The sequence below is a fragment of the Euphorbia lathyris genome, chromosome 10 (genome assembly GCF_963576675.1).
Source record: "Euphorbia lathyris chromosome 10, ddEupLath1.1, whole genome shotgun sequence".
Classification (NCBI taxonomy): domain Eukaryota; kingdom Viridiplantae; phylum Streptophyta; class Magnoliopsida; order Malpighiales; family Euphorbiaceae; genus Euphorbia; species Euphorbia lathyris.
Window position 1 is genome coordinate 72,495,428 of NC_088919.1, and position 17,253 is coordinate 72,512,680.

Sequence of the window (17,253 nt, forward strand, 5' to 3'; positions counted from 1 at the left end):
CTTTTGATTTGTTGCAGAGATCTGTCGGACCTTGTCTTTTAGTAAACGGATCATTGGCGCTGACCTGACGAATACGCAGCTTGATTTTTCGACTTTGCCTTTAAGATTTCCTTTGTCGGGACTGAGTTACATCTTACTCAACTTCTTTGATCGGCTTTGCCTTCAAGCGTTATTCCACAGAAGACTTTTCTTTTAACGAGGCTGAGTTACACTCAACTCAGCTTCTGCTGTGTGTCTCTGCTTATGCTGACTTCGTTCTGTCTTTCTTTTTATGAACTCTTAGTTCCTGTTCTAGTCAGTTTACTTACTCAACATTGAACAAACATATTAGTACAATTAAGTCAAAGCACTTAAATTTAATTGTCTTAATCATGGGATTAACTTAAATAATTTTGTCAAATCAAAATCATGTGGAAAGGTGTTTCAATAGAAGTACTATCCACCTCCTCCCTATGTACCACCTGTACCTTATCCGGCCAGGCTCGTGAACAAAAAGCTTAAAGAGAAAAATTCAAAAGTGCTGGACACCTTGAGGAAGTTGCATATCAACATCCCCTTTGTGGAAGAACTTGCTCAGATGCCCACATATGAAATTTTTTTGAAGGATATCCTGTCCAATAAGAAGAAATTGGAAAACATCTCAATGATTCAGCTGAATAGAGACTGTTCGTCCATACTCCAGAACAAGCAGCAGCTTCCTAAAAAGCTGAAGTATCTAGGGAGTTTTTCAATTCCATGTTCTATTAGCAAGTTAAATATTGAGAATGCATTATGTGACCTGGGAGCTAGTATAAATCTGATGCCATATTCTGTATATGTTAAGCTAGGGTTAGGTGAGCCACAACCAACTAGGATGTCAACCCAATTGGCTGATAGATCTGTATGTTATCCTAGGGGAGTTGTAGAGGATGTGTTAGTCAATGTAGGAAAGTTCATACTACCTGTTGATTTCATAATAATGGATATAGATGAGGATTTACATGTTCCCATAATTCTAGGTAGACCGTTCTTAGCAATGGGTAAAGCATTGATTGATGTGGGAGAAGGGCAATTATTTTTGAGAATTAACGGGGAGGAAATCATTTTCAAAATGAATGAAGCCATGAGACGTGCTAACACAAATGATGACACCTGTTATTTCCTAGATGATTTCCATAGTTTATCTGATTCGCAGGAGCAGGGACAGGACACGTTGGAGGCGCTTTTGGGAGAAGAAGTGAATCTTTGTGAAGGAACAGGTTGTTCCATTGAAACAGAAACCGCACCACTTCCCACAGATGCAACTGTGCCTACTCATCAAGAACCACCAGAAATACCCACTGTGCCATTGTCTAAGCCTGAACTCAAACCTTTTCCTTCACACCTCGAATATGCTTTCTTTGAACCACCAAAAGGAAGCCCTGTAATTATATCTTCCAAGCTAACTCCCGATCAGAAAGCGCAGCTCATGGAGGTTTTGAGACGTAACAAGGATGCAATTGCTTGGAAGATGGATGATATTAAGGGAATCAGCCCAGCGGTGTGTGTGCATCGAATTCTAATAGAAAAAGACCAGAAACCGTGTGTCCAACCACAGCACAGGCTGAACTCGCACATGAAGGAGGTTGTAAGAAAAGAAGTGATCAAGCTACTGGATGCATGCATTATTTATCCTATATCTGACAGTATCTGGACAAGCCATGTGCACGTTGTGCCAAAGAAGGGGGGGTACTACAGTTGTTTTGAATGAGAAGAATGAATTGGTTCCTACACGAACCATAACCGGATGGAGAGTGTGTGTGGACTACCGAAAGCTTAATGAGGCAACGAGGAAAGACCATTTTCCTTTGCCATTTATAGACCAGATGCTAGAACGCTTGGCATGATATGCGTTTTACTGTTTTCTTGATGGGTATTCAGGGTACAATCAAATTGCCATTCACTCTGAAGATCAGGAGAAAACAACCTTCACCTGCCCCTACGGGACTTATGCTTACAGACGCATGCCGTTTGGGTTATGCAATGCACCCGCAACATTTCAAAGGTACATGATGTCAATCTTTCATGATATGGTGGAATGAACTTTGGAGATCTTTATGGATGACCTCTTCGTGTATGAAAATTCATTTGGAAGTTGTTTGAATAACTTGGAGGCTATTTTAGTTCGATGTAGAGAGACAAACCTGGTCCTAAATTGGGAAAAGTGCCATTTCATGGTCACGAGAGGCATTGTACTCGGACATCAGATCTCGGAAAAGGGAATGGAAGTTGACAAAGAAAAGGTGGAAGTCATAGAGAAACTGGCTGTTCCGAATAATGTCAAAGATGTGAGAAGTTTCCTCAGGCACGCAGGATTCTACCGACGATTCATAAAGGACTTCTCAAAGATCGCGTTACCACTATCAGCTCTGTTACATAAAGATGTGGATTTCACGTTTGGAACAGACTGTGTAAAGGCATTTGAGATTTTGAAAGGCAAACTGATCAACTCACCCATTCTAGCCTCACCAAATTGGGAATTGCCATTCGAAATGATGTATGACGCTAGTGACACATGCGTGGGGGTTGTTCTTGGCCAGCGAATAGAGAAGAAGTTTCGGCCAATCTGTTGGAACTTAGTGTCCTAAATACAATTGTTTTGGATATTAATATTAATGAATAAATTGTTTATTTGGTCATTTGTTTAATCAGATATATAGCATTAATATGTAACTATATATAAAGGCACAAATCTTTCGCAAAGGAAGTAATCCTAAGTTTATTCAAGTAGTTATAAAGTGTTCATACAAGTATGAAGTGAGATTATACTTTATAATAGACTGATAGACTTAAAGAAAACCCAAGTCAAGTAATATGTTATAAGGATTGGCATATTACTGTTGAGACTTGCATGTAACAGTGTTTTCTGTCGAGACAGAAAGCTGATCTCACAAGCTTTAGATATTCTGGTATCTAGACAGTTACATGGATCTGATGAAGGAGTTCATTAGGATTGGGACCCGACTTAAGATAACAGAATGGAGTTATTTATCTAATGTGTCAACTGTTCATCTCATCGGTATTAGTAGGTATAACTAATCCTCAGACTCAAACATTCATTAATTAGTAATTCTGGATTGCGGAGTCTGATACTTTGATTCTGTGCGAGCACGATCCAATAGGTGAGAGCCTAGGGTGTGTGAGAGCAGGGTTGGGTATCACGCGAAGTAATTACAGAATGGTTAATGTCAGATTGAGCATTCGTCACTCCCGATAAATGGGAGATATATCCAAAGGGCCGTTTGTGGTGAATTGACTGAAATCCTTGCAAGGTGATACAGTTAAGAGTAGAAATAAACATTTCACTTAACTTATCTTTCAGAGTGAATTCAACCTGTACAAGTAAAACCGGACTCTTCGTTATATGTAACCTTGACACATTCCATGGTTATAAGGAATTGACCGACAGGATATAGTTGATGAAGGATCGTATTATACTGTACCTAATACAGAAAGGTTAATGTCAGTTATCAACCTGACTTCTTAATTGCTCTGGGGGAATATCATAGGTTCTGCTAGTAACAGCTCTCGACGGTATTCCGTTATATATATGTTGGAATTAATCGTAATGAATAATTTCAAATGATATATACGGCTAGTGGCAATAAAGAACCTAATGGGTCGCATATGGGACTTGGAATCGGAGGATGAAAATGTAATTAGTGGGACATACACATATGGGCCGAAATTTGTATTAATTTAGGGACAATTTAATTTGATTAATAATTATAATTTGATTATGATTATCAATTAAATTAAAAGATTATCTGATAATATTAATTAGAAGTTTTATGTGATTGAAACTCTAATTAATTATCCCTAATATTAATTAATTATTAATTTGATTAATAATAATTACCTAGATATAATTAGTTATTATTTAGATAATAGTAAAGTGCTTATTTAATTATCTAATTAGGAATCCTATTCCGAATAAGATTCCAATTATTTAATTACCTAAAACAACTGGGATTAGGGTTAAGAAAAGTCTATAAATAGACTTCCTAACCCCTAAAATTCGACCAACACAAAAAGGGAGAGGAGGAATCGTTCCGTCTTTCGTCTCGGCTAATTTACTTTATTTCTTACTCCCTCTTTGATCTCGTATCGATTTATGTTAGAGGCAATCATTGCGATTGCTATTCATTGAATGTTGATCATTGATTATCTTTTGGTTTTGTGTTGAATCAAACGTTCGTGGTTCACGAGTTGATAATAACAAGTTGTGGGCACTTCGTTTGCAACGGTAGATAGTTCATCACTAAAGGTATTACTATCTATCCCTCTTTATATGAAATAACAATTAACAGATCTTGCAAAAAGGAAATAGATAAAATAGATAAAATTTTATTATTCCGCTATGCCTAGGCTTGTCTATTTTCCTACATTGGTATCAGAGCCTATGTTAATCTGTTATTTCATATATGTAAATAAAAGAGTTTTTCAATCAGATTGAATAGATTTATTATTAGGATTAAATTAATTAATCGATTAGTTCAATTAACCTAACGATAAATAAGTTTTGATTACTTGTTAATTAAAACTGATTATGCATAGTTCCTGATTATTTCGGTTGATAATCGGTTTTAAACAAAATCTAAAAGTTTTATAGTGAGATAATTAAAACGTTTTGTTTTATTAAATCTAAAAGATAAAACTGTTTTAATATTCTGAAAATTGTTTTGAAACTGTTTTAGAACAATTATATATATTTATATTTAAAAAAATATATATTGATAGCAGTTCGGGGTCGCTGTCGCGAGGCGGCAACCCCGAACCGCTATTTGCGGCTGGTTGCTGCCTTACGGCAGCAACAAGTAGCAGCGGACGCCGCTGCCTTTACGGCAGCAGCTAGACCTGTTCATGGGCTGGGCCGGGCCGGGTTCGGGCCAGGCCTAACCGAGCTTTATATATAATTATCTTGTCCAAGCCCAACCCAGCCCACCTATATTTATATCGGGCTCGGGCCGGGCTGGGCTTGACTATAAAAAGTAATTCCCAAGCCCGGCCCAACCCGCCCATCTAATATGTTAATATTAAAAAAAAAAATTCTAATGTAATTATTTTAGGACTTTAGAGTAACTTAATTTTAGATTCAACTACCAAATTTAGTAACAGGAGTAAAATTTTTTTTTTAAATACACCACATATATATATATATACAATTAAAAATATTACTATATAATATAAAATCGGGCCGGGCCGGGCTCACTTGGGATTTTGAGAGCAATCCCAAGCCCAACCCATTTTATATGCGGGCTTGAGCGGGCTTGGACCAGGTCGGGCCAAAGATCAAATATCAATGTCCAAGCCCAACCCATGAAGTGCGGGCCTGGGCGGGTTGGGCGGGCCAACGGGCTCATGAACAGGTCTAGCAGCAGCGTCTGTCCGCTAGCTGCTGCCCTACGGCAGCAGCTATGCCAAAGGGTCGGGCCGATTAAATCGGTCCGGCCCGATTGTTGGTACCTGGTTTTAAAATTGTTTTAAAATAACCCGTTTTAAATATATATATATATATATATGTTTCATAATATAATAATTTGTTTTGATTATCAAAATCAATTTATTTAAAAGTTTGTTTTACCTAAATATTTGATATAAGTAATTCAAAGCATTAAATGAATTATTCGAATTAATTAGGATATGCATAATTGAAATTGGATGAAAATTAATTTAAGTTGTTAATTTGATTAACTTAAATATTACATAAATAGTTTGTGTAATCAACCAATTAAATTTAATTTAAATGAGTCTATGCATGTTTGGCATTATGGACATATTAGACTCTCTTTAATAGTTATTTAGTCTTTTGGTATTTTAATAGGACCTGCGTGTCCTGCCTTCTCTTACTCTCTGTTGTATTTCTCTTCTCATCCAAATCCCTTCAAGTAAATTGAAGTTTTCCTTGAAATTGAATATTGTTGTAATTCAAGGCGCCAAGGAGAAGACGGAGGACCCAAAGAGAAATATGTAATAGTTAGTATTTCCCTAGGGTGACCCTTTATTCCGTTTCTGGCTCAACGGAATAAACTTAGAGATATGTCCATAATTGTCAATGTTGAATGTATGAATGTCTGATGTATGCTAAAGCAAATCAAGACTAGGTTAGATTATGAGACTTAAATAAATCCCTCACTAATCAAAAGTTAAGTAAATAAGCAAGTTATTAAAATCGGTTGCCCCTCCCTAATATTATAATTCAGCCGGCAGTACTGGGGGCCTTTGTGTTGTTGAGTAAACTAAAGCTCGGGGTCTTATGGTAACACCTGAATTATCGAAAAATTATTTTTTGCGAATATGGGGTAATGCTTAAATTAGGATAGAATAATTGGATGAGTAAACTCATGTTGTTCTAACCTAATGGGCAATATGGTTGAGATTGATAAACGACACATATCAGTTACTAATGTGGTTAGTAACCCAACAACCTAGAAATCACATGTTTTGATGTGATTGATTACATGAATCTACCTAATGAATGAAACTAGCTTGTTGAGTAAACTCAAGGTGAAATTTCAGGAGTTAGGATTCTAGCTCACTAAAGGAATTGTGAATATCCTTCGAATTAATATAGAGGGTTATTAATTTGGTAAAATAGTGGGAGCAATTTAAAAACATAAAAGTCCAACGTATTTAAATTGTAAGTGAATTAAACAAATGAATAACATCCGTCACTTTTCTCACTCCCAGGTTAATTTTACTCTAAAAACAATCATGTCAAAAACCGATCTAAGAAATATCCTTACCGATAACAAGTTGAATGTGTTGGTCCCTTATAACGTTACAAGTATAGTTCCAAGGGGGGGTTAGGAACTATTTAAACTTTTTGCACGTTAAGTCTGAATTCTTTTTCTTCGAAAAGATTTGGACAGCGCGCTGAGTGAATTAAGACACTAGCTTAGTCAACTGGTGACTAAGTCAGCTTCTTTCGTTGAGTCAGGAGATAGCACGAAGAGTCTATTCCTGAACTCATATACTCAGTATGAACAACTCAGCGTGACCTCTTTACTTGGTCAGTTTTGTTTTAAGCAAGCAATTAATATACTAAGGAGTTTAAGGTTTAGAAAGATGTTACTCAGCAGATTTATCCAGGTTCAGCCTCTAAGCCTACGTCCTGTCCCCGGAACACATTCCGAGCTTTCGAATCCTCTACTGAGCTCTTTAAAGGTAGAGCCTCAAACCTTTTACAATCTTAGCAACTGAGTATAACAAGAGTACCTTCCTCTATACCTCTACTCAATCCTAATCACTCCGCTGAGTACTATAACCGAGTACTCAGCTTCTCCTTTCTAATCTCTAGAAATGATAAATGTTTGTCCTAAATAATGATTGCTAAGACACCTTAGATGATTGAATAATCACTCTAGACTTTTACACAAAGATATGAAATTTTAGTGTAAGGTTGCTTTGCTTTTTCTTGGCAGAACTTCTTGTAGAGATTTGGTCAGCGTAATGGCTTGATCAAGTTCTATGTTGAATGAAGCTTCTGATGGTACTATTTATAGAGACGTCTGGACATCGGTCATTTCGAATTTCGAAATAACTGTTGGAGGGAAACGGCTTCCTGTCGTTGTCATCCTAACTTGCTCAGAGCTCTCGGCCAATCAGATTTGAGTATCTTCTGTCCTCGGTCAGCTTTTGGTCAACTCGGCAGAGTGTCTCTCCATTTATGGTAATGTCAACTAGACAGCATACTGTGTCGTCTGAACTTTACCCAAAGTGGAAACACTTTGTCTGGAAGTCTTCCTTAGCCAGCTGCTGTCTTGTACGCTTTGTCGAATCAACTCAGCAGCTTCGTTCCGAAGTTGTTCCCTGAAGGTCTTCTAGATCCTTCTTCTGCTGAGTTGCGTTTTGTCCATAACGACAACGTTTTGACATTCGCGGGCCGAGTTGTCTTGAATCATTTGACTTGGGCTTTGACTTTTGTATTGGGCTTGGGCCTTTTAATTTTGTATCTTATAAACCATTTAACTCAACATTGAACAAACACATTAGTAGAATAAATCAAAGCATTTAAACTTAGTGTGTTTTAGAATATGTTTTTAATTATACTTAAACAATTTTGTCAAATCAAAATTATGTGGAAAGGTGTTTCAACAAACTCCCCCATTTTGATGTTGGCAAAACTATTCAGCGAAGAACTCAGTATTGAGCTCCCCCATGATAGTTGACCCAATATACTTAGCAAACTCCCCCGTAAGGGTTGAGCTACTGACTTAGTCAGTTTCTTCAGATGTAGGTCAGCTTATGAAACATATTCTATTTTACTTAGTGTTTAAGCGGAAGATTTAACATTCAGAGAGCACTGAGTAATATGTTGTTCAATGAGTTTTATAAGACAAGATTTTATAATCATATAAATCAATGTCAAACATGTTATCAGCATTGAGTACAATCAATAAGTTTTATAAGCATTTAAACAAGGCTGATTCAATTGAAGATACGTAATGACTTAATACACAGCATCGTATAAAATAATTCATAACTCAGTGTTTGAATGAAAGATGCAGGTATTGATATTAATATAGGTAGTCAGCGTTTACAATCAAAAGAAACAAGATAAGCATATAGACTACATACTTAGCCTATACTGAGCTAGCCTATATCTATTTCTTGTTCTTAAATTGAGGCTGACTACGCTCAAACTGTGTTCTAGCCGCTTGTTCTTTCTCCCCCGTTTTAGCAGCATCAGGAGGAGGAATTCTAAAGACATCAGTTAAGACGGCTCGGGTCAGTTCTGTGGATAGCGCTTTAAGTCTATCGGCACTTTCATTGACACCATCAAAAATAGCCACTCCATTATCTGAGACCTCGGAGGGTATATTAAGTTCAGCAGCGCTGATCATGCTGACGATGAAAGCTTGAGATTTTCCTATCCAGGTCAGTGCTTCAGACATACCAGCAACGACTTGATGGAATGTCTTTAATAGGGCAGTGTCATAGTACTGGCGCTGAACGTTGTTGTGATGAACATGAGTAAACGTTCATTGCACAGTAGTTAGGATCTCATTCTGCTTCATGGCGTCAGTGTCCATCTCTTGCTTGTTTAAGTTCAGTAGACAAACTGCTTCACCAATTTGCTCCACTGAGCATTGAGAATAGGAGGCCATTTGCTCGTTTGTTTTTATTTGCTCTGTGTGAAGCTGAGCAAAGAGCATCTTTACTTCATCAGAAGTAGCATAGCGTGTGTTCGCAGCTGACAGAGTTTGAACTTGTTGTTGTAGAGCGTTTAAGTGTTGAACTATGGTCAGCTGGTTTTCAGCCAGCTTTGATATGGACTCCTGCTTAGCTTGCTGTGCTTGAAGGGTTACAATAACACTCAGCAAGTCCTTGAATCCCTTAACTTCGTTGAGAAGCTGAGTGACATTGGAGAGCTGAGATGTTTCGGCATTAGAAGACCCAGCAGCAGGTTGAGTGGATTGATAAAGGTCTTTGATTAATGTTTGCACCGAGTCGATTATCCTTTTTCCAGACTCGGTAGCATGCAAGTAGTTAAGAGAGCCTTCATTTACTTGCATTGATTCCTCAGTATGACCGGTGGGAAGTGGAGTCAAAGGAATGACTTGGTCAGTGACTGGAAATGTGCTTGTAATCTGCACTTGAGGATCTGGTAGAGTTGATTGATCGACAGATATGTTAAGTGGAGAAGAGGTCAGTCTAATACTGTCTGTGCTGACTGGGGAAGGTATGTTAGGAGTCAGCACAATGCTTGGATTGACAGCATTGACAGGAATGGACTCAACTTGACTTGTTGAGTTGGCAGAAGCATTCAAGTCGGCATGTTCCTTTAGAGAAGAAACAGAGGCTTGCTTTTCTAGAGAGGCCGGTGGAGTAGAGGACGGTTGTTTCCTGACGAATTTCAACTTAAGAGCTGAGGGATCCTTGGTTGGCTGTTGAATAACAAAGTCAGGAAGGGTTGGTTGTTGAACAGGAATGTCACTGACTGCCTTCTGACTTGCCTTAACCAATCTTCTTTTGCGAGGAGGAGGGTCAGCTTGAATAGACTCTCCTGAGTGAGATGGAGAAGTTTCTTCTTGATCAGCTTCTTGATCAGCATTGAGTTGGTCATGTTCTTGTTCTTCTCCAGCAGCCAACTCAGTATTGGCTTGCTCAGCTTCAATTTCACTAGCTGTCTCCTCGGAGTCAGCTTCATCACTGTTTTCTTCTCCCTGTTCCTCATTTTCTTCATCCTCCCTATCCAATTCTTCCTCAACTTGTGCAATGAACTGATCGTCCAGTTGCACATCAGCTTCTTCTTGTTGTTGCTCAGCAGAGGTTCCTTGACTTAGAACAAAGTGAGCGTCATTAGGAACGAAGAAGTCATCAGGAACAACATCGAGAGGGGTCAGCTGTGAAGACTTACTCTTCTTCTGAGGATGCTCTTCTGTTTCAGGCTCATCTTGCCTGCTCCTCTTTTCAGCTGACTTAGGCCTCTCCTGACCTTGTACAGCATCTGACTTGGACTTCTTGGCTTGAGGCTCAGCCTTCTTTGAAGGAGTTCCATCAGCTTTCCTCTTGCGGGCAGCTGGAGCCTTGGTCCTTTTCCCTTTTAGGACAGTAGTCCCTTCAGCAGGCTGGGTTTCCTCAGCAGGCTGGACAGCAGCAATCTTTCCCTTTTTGATTGGTTGGTTGAATTTTAGGGCAAAGAGGGAGGCAGCTGTGATTTCTGAACCCTGAGTCTTTTCTTCACCATCAAGGTTAATCTGGTGGTCAAGAAGGATCCTGGTGATGAGAGATCCTAGTCTCAGCGTGCCAGTACTTCGAAGGAAGCCAGCGATAAGGAAGACTGGCATGTTGATGGGTTTGTATGTCAGCATATGCCATATGAAGCATTGCTCGAAGTTCGTTGCCGAGGTAGTGCAGTTGATCTTCGGGTAGATGAAGTAGGTCAGCAGATAGTGAGCCATCTTTTGGTGCTGACCCATAGATGTACTAGAGATCTCTCCAGAATGGCCAGCAGGTTTACAGAAGTCGACGGTGTACCCAGTGCCATCCTAATCTCTTGATCTCCTTAGCCTTGCTCCCTCAGTTTTTAACTTGAGCAGATTCCCTAGGTAGAGAGGGTTGATGAAGATGGTTTTCTCCTTTACCACTGTTACTAGATAGTCCTGGTTATCGTCAGCAACGTGGAGGTTGTGGTAAAACTCCCTCACTAGGTCAGAATAGGTGTAATCCCTAATTGAAAACAGCTCAGTCCATCCATTCTGTGAAATCCATTCACAGAAGGGTTGTTCGGATTGTACGAAGGCTTCAGATACCCATCTTGAGGGCTCAACCTTCCATTCTCGAACGTTTTCGAAGACCTTTGAGTAGGTCCTGACTTTGGCAGGCTTTGCCTTACCAGAGGAGGCTTGTCCAGCTTTGCCTTTGCTGGGTGTGGGAGGATTTCTAGTAGGTTCATCGGAGCTGGGTTTAGAGTGACCGGCACCGGAGATGTTGATGGAAACTTTAGTCATAGTTTCAGAACAGGTTTGGGAAGCTTTGAGAGTTTTTAAAGAGAAAGCCTTGCTTTAGAATTCGATAGGTGTAAAGAAAATAAAGAATGAGAATTTACCCATTATTTATAGCGGTGAAGAGTGGATCTTATCGAATCCATGTGTCAGTTTTGCCTTGGGATTGTCAATCGACAAAGATCCTGGCTTTTATGACACATTCGGCGCATACGTCATCCTAGGTGGCTATACGCGTGCTTTTGCATTTAATGCAACGGATCTAACACTCAGCGTTTAGAATACTAAGCGTTTTGGATTCTGAGTGGTCAGTAGTATATGAAAGGATGATTTCTCAGTTTAAGATTACTACTCGGTGTGCATATTGACTCAGTATCGATGTATATTTTGTGTTAAGTACTCATCATAACAATCACTCAGCATGCATTTGCATAAATCACTCAGCATAGTAATTCACTCAGCATAAATTTACATTTAGGAACAGGAATTTACTGAAGAGGATTAAACATACCAATGGCTTCTCTCAGTATGCTGAACTGTTCACGAGCTAGTGGCTTTGTGAAGATATCCGCAAGCTGCTCATCCGTTGGGACGTAGGTCAGCTTTATCTCACCTTTGAGTACATGGTCTCTAATCAAGTGATGCCTTATGCTGACATGCTTCATTCTGCTGTGTTGAATTGGGTTCTTTGATAGATCAATTGCACTTTTGTTGTCGCATTTCACCTCAATTGTCTTTGTTTAAACACCATAGTCTTCAAGTTGTTGCTTAATCCATAGGACTTGAGCAACACAATGACCAGCAGCAATGTACTCAGCTTCAGTGGTGGACAAGGCTACTGACGCCTGCTTCTTGCTGAACCAGGATACAAGACAGCTTCCTAAGAATTGACATCCTCCAGAGGTGCTTTTCCATTCTAGCTTGTCTCGACCATAGTCAGCGTCAGTGTATCCAATAAGTGTAAAATCATGACTATTGGGATACCATAAACCTGCGTTTACTAAGCTTTACAAATATCTAAGGATTCTTTTTACAGCTATGTAATGAGATTCCTTAGGGTTAGATTGATATCTAGCACAGTAGCATACTGAGAACTGAATGTCCAGTCTACTGGCTGTTAAGTAAAGTAGGGAGCCTATCATACCTCGATACAATTTGCTGTCTACTGACTTACCATTCTCGTCAGCGCAGAGGACAATGTCAGTGCCCATAGGAGTGGATATTGGCTTGCAATTTTCCAAGTCATATTTCTTTAATATCTCCCTGGCATATTTAGCTTGACTGATGAAGATGCCATTCTTTCCTTGTCTTATTTGAAGTCCGAGGAAGAAGTTGAGTTCTCCCATCATCGACATTTCAAACTCAGTCTGCATTTGTTTGCTAAATTCCTTGCATATTGATTCGTTAGTTGCACCAAATATTATATCATCAACATAAATTTGAGCCAGCATGGTATCTTTACCCTTTCTCTTAATGAATAAGGTTGTATCAGCTTTACCATTGACATAATTTCTAGTCAGCAGGAAACTGGTCAGCCTCTCATACCAAGCACGTGGTGCTTGCTTGAGGCCGTATAGAGCCTTTTTGAGTTTATAAACGTGGTTTGGGAATTTTGGATCCTCAAACCCTGGAGGTTGATTAACATAAACTTCCTCGTTTATAACTCCATTAAGAAATGCACTCTTAACATCCATTTGAAACAGTTTAAAGTTCATGTAAGATGCATATGCACATAAAATCCTAATGGCCTCTAGCCTTGCCACTAGGGCAAAGGTCTCACCGTAGTCAATACCTTCTTGCTGACTGTAGCCCTGAGCTACAAGCCTTGCTTTGTTCCTGACTACATTTCCTTACTCATCCAGCTTGTTGCGGAAGACCCATCTTGTTCCAATGGTCTTCTGACTCCTTGGATGTGGCACTAGCTCCCATACATCGTTTCTTCTGAATTGGTCAAGTTCCTTTTGCATTGCGTTCATCCAGAATTCATCTTCCTCAGCATCAACGAAGTTCTTAGGTTCCTGAACTGAGACGAAGGCTACATTGCTGAGGTACCTCCTGAGTTGATTCCTCGTCATCAGTGTATTCCCAGCAGAATCAAGGATTGCACTCTCTGAGTGCCCTCTTGGAATCCTTATCTCTTTAGGTAGATTGATGTCTTGTGCTGTCTGTGTTTCAACAATCTCTGCAGAAGTAGACTGGTCAGTGAAAACAATCTTAGGTTCACTCTTACTCTTGGTCAGCCTTTTAGTGAATGACTCAGCAGCTGGTTCTTGGTCAGCGGTTACTGAGTGTGGATCATCTTCGGTCAGCGGCTGGTATCTGCCTGCAGGGTCAGTTTCATCGAACTCTACATGTATTGACTCTTCTAAAGTTTGAGTTCGTTTATTGAAAACTCTGTATGCTTTGCTGTTTGTTGAGTAGCCTAAACAGATAGCTTCATCAGCTTTGGAATCAAACTTAGCTAAGCTATCTTTGGTATTCAAAATAAAACATTTACAGCCAAAAGCACGAAAGTATCCAATATTGGGCTTTCGTCCTTTCCAAAGCTCATAGGGGGTTTTCTTTAATATAGGTCTAACGAGAGCCCTATTAAGAATATAGCACACTGTGTTAACAGCCTCTCCCCAAAAATACTTTGGAAGCCTATGCTCATCTAGCATTGTCCTGACTATTTCAACCAAAGTTCTGTTCTTCCTTTCTACAACCCCATTTTGTTGAGGTGTTCTAGGAGCAGAGAAATTATGGTCAATGCCGCTAGCTTCACAGAATTCAACAAACTTTTGGTTTTTGAATTCTCCACCATTATCACTTCGGATGTGAGCCAATTTTAGGTCTTTGTCATTTTCAAGTTTTCTAACCAAGTTTGAAAATGTCTCAAAGGTTTCATCCTTGCTACTCAGCAAGATGACCCAAGTGTACCGAGAGAAGTCATCTACAATGACCAAGGAAAATCTTCTTCCACCCAGACTCAGCGGCTGGACTGGACCGAAGAGATCCAAGTGTAGTAATTCTAACGGACGCTTAGTTGAGACAATATTTTTACTGTGAAAGGATTGTTTGGTTTGTTTTCCAGCTTGGCAAGCGTGGCATAATTTATCTTTTTCAAACTTAAGCTCAGGCAATCCCTCAACCAATTGTTGTCTTGCTAATTTGGTCAGGAGGTCCATGCTGACATGCCCAAGTCTCATGTGCCATAGCCAGGAATTTTCTTCCTTTGAAACTAAGCATACAGTTTTTGAAAACTTTTTCTCTAAGTCTAGCATAAAGACATTATCAATGCGAGGGGCAGTTAAAATTAACTCATTTGTTTCACCCTCATATATTTTACATCCAGTAGCATCAAATATAACTTTTCTCCCATTGTCACATAGCTGAGCTACGCTGAGTAAGTTATATTTGAGTCCGCTGACTAGGGAGACTGACTCAATAGTAGGATTACCTCCGATGGTTCCTGACCCTACTATTTTGCCCTTTTTGTTGTCTCTGAAACTTACGCTTCCTCCTCGTTTATGCTCAAATGTGATGAATTGAGTTTCATCACCAGTCATATGCCTAGAGCATGCCTGTCAATATACCACATCTTTGACTTCTCAGCACACCTCAGGCTTACCTGCAATGTAATCAGTTTCCTTTAGGTACCCAATTCTTTTTGCGTCCTTGCTTGTTAGGTTCAACAGGTAAAGCATCATATTTTATCTTATGGAGGCATACATGGACAGTATGGCCATTCTTTCCACAGAAGTTACAGCTGACCTTCTGTTTAGGATTTTTCACTGACTTGTCAGCACCCCAGTGCTGAGCGTGCCAGCACACCTTTGTGGTGTGTCCTCTCTTTCCACAGAAGTCACAAATGACCTTCTGTTTAGGATTTCTCACTGACTGGTCAGCACTTAAGTACTGAGCATGCCAGCACACCTTTGTGGTGTGTCCTTTCTTCCCACAGAAGTCACATTGGACATTCCGCTGAGGATTGCTTCTCTGCTGACTAGTACCTGAGTACTGAGTATTCAGAGGAATATTTCTTTTGTTTGGAACCTTTAGTTGGTTCTGAATAGTTGTGACGTCCTTTCTTAGTTTCTTGGAATCTGTTTGGACCTCCGAGACAAACTTATGCATAATGTCCATATTACTATGCAAAGTTGAGTTGTCTTGGAGAAGGTATCGAAGGTCACTCAGTTTGACATTCTCAACCTCATCACAGCGCCTGCTGAGTGCTCTAACCTTTTTATTACACTTTTTGACAAGTGTGTATAGGTCACTCAGGGCATTAATCATTTCATTTCTGAGCAGGGGTAGAGAGATTACCTCATTTGTTTGCTCCTCATCGTCGGATGCAATGGAGTGGTCAGTATGCTCAGAAATGCACGGCTCAGCATTCTCGTCAGCCATGAAGCAAATCTTTGCTGACTCAGTGGCCTCAGTGTCTGTTGATGAAGACTCATCACTGTCGCTCCATGTAGCCACCATTGCCTTTTTGCCGCTCTTTCTATCTTTCCTCAGCTTGGGACAGCTGGATTTGATATGGCCGGTTTGATGACATTCAAAGCATGTTATGGGCTTTGAGCTGTCTTTCTTGTATTTGCTGTCACTGGACTCAGCATTATACTTATCAAACTTCTTGTAAGGCTTCTTAGAATATCTGTCATTCTTTCTCAACAGCCTTTTCATCTTTCTTGTGAACATGGCCATCTCCTCATCGTCTGCTGAGCTCCCGTCAGTAGAGTCAGCTTTCATGACAAGAGACTTTTGCTTCTTGTGCTCAGACTTCTACTTCACTTCGAAGTTCTTCATAGATATCTCATGGGTCAGCAGTGATCCGATGAGTTCGTCATATTTGTAGGTGGTTAAGTCCTGAGCTTCCTCGACAGCAGTCTTCTTTGCTTGCCAGTCTTTTGGAAGACTTCTGAGAATCTTCTTGACTTGTTCTTCCTCAGTGAAGATTTTTCCAAGTCTCTTGAGCTCATTTATGATGTTTGTAAATCTTGCATTCATGTCTGAAATGCCCTCATCATTGTTCATCTCGAACAGCTCGTACAGTCTCATCTGCTGGTTCACCTTGGACTCCTTTACTTTGTTGGTTCCCTCGTAGGTGACTTCCAGCTTCTTCCAGATCTCTTGCGCCGACTCACAACCTGAAATTTTATTATATTCTGCAGCATCGAGCGCACAGTGAAGCATATTAATAGCCGAAGCGTGATTTTGAAGCTTCTTGAGATCATCCTCTGTCCATTTGGCCTCAGCTTTTACAACTGTTTGGCCAGCCACAACTTCGACAGGTACAAGTGGGCCTTGGACTATAGATAGCCAGGCACTCATATTTGTAGCCTGAATGAAATTTTTCATCCTATTCTTCCAGAAGGTATAGTTAGACCCGAAGAATAGGGGAGGCCGAGTAATGGACAGCCCCTCAGGCAAGATCTGAGTTGTTTGGTTTCCTGGGAGAAACCGAAGACTGTTTTCAGACATAGTGGGGATCAGCTGTAGGTTGTTAAACCTTTCTCAGTGAGCTTGTTAAGCTCTAATACCACTTGTTGGTCCCTTATAACGTTACAAGTATAGTTCCAAGGGGGGGGGTTAGGAACTATTTAAACTTTTTGCACGTTAAGTCTGAATTCTTTTTCTTCGAAAAGATTTGGACAGCGCGCTGGGTGAATTAAGACACTAGCTTAGTCAACTGGTGACTAAGTTAGCTTCTTTCGTTGAGTCAGGAGATAGCACGAAGAGTCTATTCCTGAACTCAGATACTCAGTATGAACAACTCAGCGTGACCTCTTTACTTGGTCAG